Consider the following 5462-nt stretch of genomic DNA (forward strand, 5'->3'; position numbering starts at 1 on the left):
GCCTTTGTTACAATTTGTGTTGTATTTGTGATGATAAATAAATAAAGGGAGACTAGTATAGATCTATTTCAAGCTATTTAGCTCTCATCAGCTAGCCATGCCCTTACTGGGATTAGATTATCCCTTACTGGGATTAGAATATTATGTATGTATGTATGTATGTATGTATATGCATATGTATGTATGTATGTATGTATGTATGTATATATGTGTGTGTGTGTGTGTGTATGTGTATGTGTATGTATGTATGTATGTATGTATGTATGTATGTATGTATGTATATATATATATATGTATGTTTTTTTATTTTTTTAAAAACACAAATATAACAAAGGCAACAGTAAAAATATTGGGTTTCTGTCGTGATGGACTCTTGTGACGAGCCGATTGACAGATGATGGAAGCAGTTAGCTTCCTCCCATAATTGGGGCTTACCAGGGGTTGTGACACTATATATATAAAATTTAAATTGAACTGAATTGTCTTTCAACATATGTTGGGAATATATATATTCCCAACATATGTTGAAAGACAATTCAGTTCAATTTAAATTTTTAAAGCTTAAATATAATAAAAAAGATGTTTGTAGTGGAATGACACTTCAAAGGAAAACTGGTTGGGTACATATATGAAGACACACAAAACCACACACACACAGACATTTCTGGGAACACAGCCACAGATTTAATCCCCAAACCCGACAAGCCGCAAGGTGAGGGTTGGGAAGAGTTTTGAGAGCTGATTAAATCTGGGGCTTAACATCAAGATAGGTTGGGAACCCACCTCTGTTCATGAAAGAAATGCACAGCTTCCTTTTTTTCCCTTTTTCCTTTTTTGCCTTCTGGCCACTGTTCAAAGCAACTTTCAGCCTGAAAAACGAATCAAAGGTCCTTTATGCTTTCCTGACCAGTCTAAATTGCCACTTGGTCTTTGATCGCCCAAAGGTCATTGGTCAGTTTTGGCTGGAGAACCTGTCGGCAAACAGAAGGAACATCTAACAAGAGAGGGAGGACCTTCCTGACACAGATTTTACTCTTTCAATGTTCACAAAGAGAGCTCTTTGTTTTAAAATGTTCCCATTTCATGGCTGCAACCGCAACCACAGCTGGCTACGAAGCGAAGGCCGATTCAAACCACTTCTGGGATAAACATGCCTAGGGCCGAAAGAGGGAATAGGTGAGATTTCATTTCCTTTTTCCACTGTTGGAAGAAACGTCCTTCTGGGTTCGGCTCCAAGTGGGGAAAAAGACACTGGAGACATGGAGGCTGCTTGGAAAGATGGTTTTAATGGTGGACAGGACCACATGGCTTGAGCCCTGAACAGAAAAGGTGACCACATGCTTCAATGTTGGTGGAGAAGAAGAGAAGGAAGGGCTGAGATGCTGAAAGTCCCTGGTTTTATGCCCTCTCTGGCCTTTGATCTTGAGCTTGTATTCTGATTGGTTGTCAGACTCCCATGGGCCCATGCAGGGGCAACTCTCTAGGCTGTGTTTTGAATCCAGGTTTGGTTGAGTTCTCAGATGCCATGTGGTGAGCTGGGTAAAGCGCCAATATTATCATGCCTTAATCCCACCCACCCCTGGAGCCGAAGTGGAGAAGTCTTTGTTATGTAAAGGAACTAGCTCGGTCTTCTTAATGGCCCATTGACAAAGTGGGGATGGGCAGGAAGCTGCAGGAAGCTCTTCTGTCTTTTAAAACGTGTTTCTTCCCTTTTTCATATCCAGAGAAATATCCTGCCTCTTCAATATTTCCTAGGATATTTGATTTTTTTCTGGGAGAGGGCTGGGTGATAACTTCCTACACCACCCAACCCCAATTTTATCTGTTCCTTTTTTTAAAAAAATCAGATCCCCCCCCCCCCTATAGATAGTCCTAGATTTGCAAACACATTTGGGAGCAGGACATTTATCACTAAGTGATGGGGTTGTTAAATAAACCATCACGTAACTGACCCCATTTTACAAACTTTTCTGCTATGGTCATTAGGTGAACTGCCACAAGCTACAATCAGATCATAAGCATAATGGAGGTTTCACCTAGTGACCAATTCACTAAATGACCAAGTTGCTAGTCCCAATTGTGGTTGCTGAACAAGAACTACCAGGAGGCAGAGAGGATTCTGCCCCTTTGTCAAAGTCTTTGTCAAAGACTATTCCAAAGAATCACAAAAAATATATTAAAATGACATCATAGCAATAGCACTTAGACTTATATACTGCTTCACAGTGTTTTACAGCCCTCTCTAAGCAGTTTACAGAGTCAGCCTCTTGCCCCCCCCCCCAAAAAAATAATAATAATCTGGGTCCTCATTTTACCGACCTCGGAAGGATAGAAGGCTGAGTCAATCTTGAGCCAGACAGGATCGAACTCCTGAATACTGCATCTAGTTTTGGTCGCCACGATGTAGAAAAGAGGTGGAGACTCTAGAAAGAGTACAGAGAAGAGCAACGAAGAGGATTAGGGGACTGGAGGCTAAAACATATGAAGAACGGTTGCAGGAACTGGGTATGTCTTGTCTGATGAAAAGAAGGACTAGGGGAGACATGATAGCAGTCTTCCAATATCTCAGGGGTTGCCACAAAGAAGAGGGAGTCAAGCTCTTCTCCAAAGCACCTGAAGGCAGGTCAAGAAGCAATGGGTGGAAACTAATCAAGGAGAGAAGCAACTTAGAACTAAGGAGAAATTTCCTGACAGAACAATTATTCAGTGGAACAACTTCCCTCCAGAAGTTGTGAATGCTTCAAAACTGGACGTTTTTAAGAAGATGTTGGACAACCCTTTGTCTGAAGTGGTGTAGGGTTTCCTGCATAGGCAGGGGGTCGGACTAGAAGACCTCCAAGGTCCCCTCCAACACTTATTATTCTTTCTATTCTAAACCCGAGTTGCCCAAACCCATCCGGAGACTCGGAATTCTCTCACGCCCGGCTTAGCGGGAAGCCGGCTGAGTCCTTCCTCCGCTCAGGTGGCCTACCTCGCGGGGTTGGGGGGGAGGCGGCAGGGTTAGGGATGCTGCCGCTCCGCCTGGCCGGCGCCACCACCTGGCGCTCCCTCCGCGTCCCGCTGGCCGCGCAATAAGGCCTCCCACGCGCACCTGGGCTGGGCCAAGCCAACCTGGCCGGTAGACGCTGCTCGCCCTGGGCGCACGGCTGCCAGCCTCTCCAAGCCGGCCAGGATCACCTCCCGGCCGCTTGGCCGGTTGCCGACCTCCCCAATTGCGGCCGCGCCCTCCCACGTGGAGCAGCCGGAGTCGCCAGCAGCAACAGCGGCAGCCGCCGCCGCCGCCGCCGGTTCCCTGGAGCGCTTTTGTGGGGAAGGACTCGACGCTTTCCCGGAATCCGCCGCCGCCGCCTGGAGCTTAAAAGAGGCGAGGCCGGGCGGGAGTCGCCGTTGTGTACTGAGCAGGAACTGGGGGGGGGGGGGGGGGAGAGATCGGGGCAGGAGATAAGGTAGATTAGGTAGGTAGGTAGGTAGATGACAGACACGGGCAGAAGACAGAGATAGATTAGGATAGAGAGAGGGAGAGAAGATGGAGAGAGAGAGATATGGATGATTAGATAGATAGATAGATAGATAGATAGATAGATAGATAGATAGATAGATAGATAGATAGATAGATAGATAGATGATAGATGGATGGATAGATAGATGGAGTAGAGTAGATTGGATAGGTAGATGATGGATGGATGATACATTGTAGGTAGATGACAGACACGGGCAGGCAGGCAGAGATAGATTAGGATAGAGAGAGGGAGAGAAGATGGAGAGAGAGAGATATGGATGATTAGATAGATAGATAGATAGATAGATAGATAGATAGATAGATAGATAGATAGATAGATAGATAGATAGATAGATGGATGGATGGATGGATGGATAGATAGATGGAGTAGAGTAGATTGGATAGGTAGATGATGGATGGATGATACATTGTAGGTAGATGACAGACACGGGCAGGCAGGCAGAGATAGATTAGGATAGAGAGAGGGAGAGAAGATGGAGAGAGAGAGATGGATGATTAGATATAGATAGATTAGGGTAGATGGGGTAGATTGGGTAGATAGGTAGATGGATGGATGGATGGATGATAGATTGATTAGGTAGATAAAGTAGATTAGGTAGGTAGGTAGATTACAGACACTGGCAGGCAGGCAGAAATTAGGCTAGAGAGAGGGAGAAAATATGGAGAGAGAGATGAATGAATGATAGATAGATAACTAGATTAGATTAGAGTAGATTAGGTAGATTAGGTAATAATAATAATAGCAATAACAGTAGACTTATATACCGCTTCATAGGCCTTTCAGGCCTCTCTAAGCGGTTTACAGAGTCAGCATATTGCCCCCAACAACAATGCGGGTCCTCATTTTACCCACCTCGGAAGGATGGAAGGCTGAGTCAACCCTGAGCCGGTGAGATTTGAACCGCTGAACTGCTGATCTAGCAGTCAGCCTGCAGTGCTGCATTTAACCACTGCGCCACCTTGGCTCATAGGTAGGTAGATGATGAATGGATGGATGGATGGGTGGATGATAGATTGATTAGGTAGGTAAGGTAGATTAGGTAGGTAGGTAGATGACACAGACAGACAAGCAGACAGATAGATTAGGATAGAGAGAGAGATGATAGAGATAGATAGATAGATAGATAGATAGATAGATAGATAGATAGATAGATAGATAGATAGATAGATAGATGATACACAGAATGATAAAGAGAAGATGGAGAGAGGTGGATGATAGAGGGAGAGGATGGAGAGGGAAGATGATAGAGAGAGAGAGAGAGAACGATGATAGATAGATAGATAGATAGATAGATAGATAGATAGATAGATAGATGATAGATAGATAGATAGATAGATAGATAGATAGATAGATAGATAGATAGATAGATAGATATGGATGGATGGATGGATGGATGGATGGATGGATGGATGGATGGATGGATGGAAGCTTGATAGATAGATTTTGTTAAGCAATGCAGTCATTGCTTTGCCACTGCCTGGAGCGCAAAGAGGCCAGGCCAGGCGGGAATCGGCATTGTTTACCGGGCAGGAGCGGTGGAGGGTGGGAGAGATCGGGGAAGCTGATGGCACAGCCCCTGGGGCTGCCCGAAGTGCCCTGGACGCACAAGGGATGAGAAGCGTGGCGCCGAGGCTGGGGGGGGGGATGAATGAATGAAGGACGGATGGGTGGATGGGTTGATGCCTCTTGGGACATGCGTGCAAGCAGGCACAGGTGGTGCTTTCCCCCAAAACGGAGCTACCCCTCCCATTCAGAAGCTTCTTCTGACCAGATGGTGGGGTTTATTTGAACGCTCGGGAGTCATTGTGGATGAGTCCCTGCAGATTTCCTGGCAAATGCGGGAGGGGGGGTTGCCCTTGTCTTTTTCTTCCCAGAGAGACTCTGGCCCAAGATGACCCACAGCTGGCTTTGCGCCCAAGTCTGTCTCCTGGCTTTGTGTGC

At 45.7% G+C, this 5462-nt stretch overlaps 1 long non-coding RNA gene across 1 annotated transcript in view; it reads left to right on the plus strand.

The window, feature by feature from the left end:
- The first annotated feature begins 681 nt into the window (after window positions 1–681).
- LOC116518278 overlaps window positions 682–5462 on the plus strand; it is a 21268-nt gene continuing 16487 nt past the window's right edge. The window contains exon 1 of the long non-coding RNA XR_004256538.1: window positions 682–1176. This is a non-coding gene — a long non-coding RNA (uncharacterized LOC116518278). The remainder of the gene's footprint in view (window positions 1177–5462) is intronic.

Source organism: Thamnophis elegans, chromosome 15 (genome assembly GCF_009769535.1).
Source record: "Thamnophis elegans isolate rThaEle1 chromosome 15, rThaEle1.pri, whole genome shotgun sequence".
Classification (NCBI taxonomy): domain Eukaryota; kingdom Metazoa; phylum Chordata; class Lepidosauria; order Squamata; family Colubridae; genus Thamnophis; species Thamnophis elegans.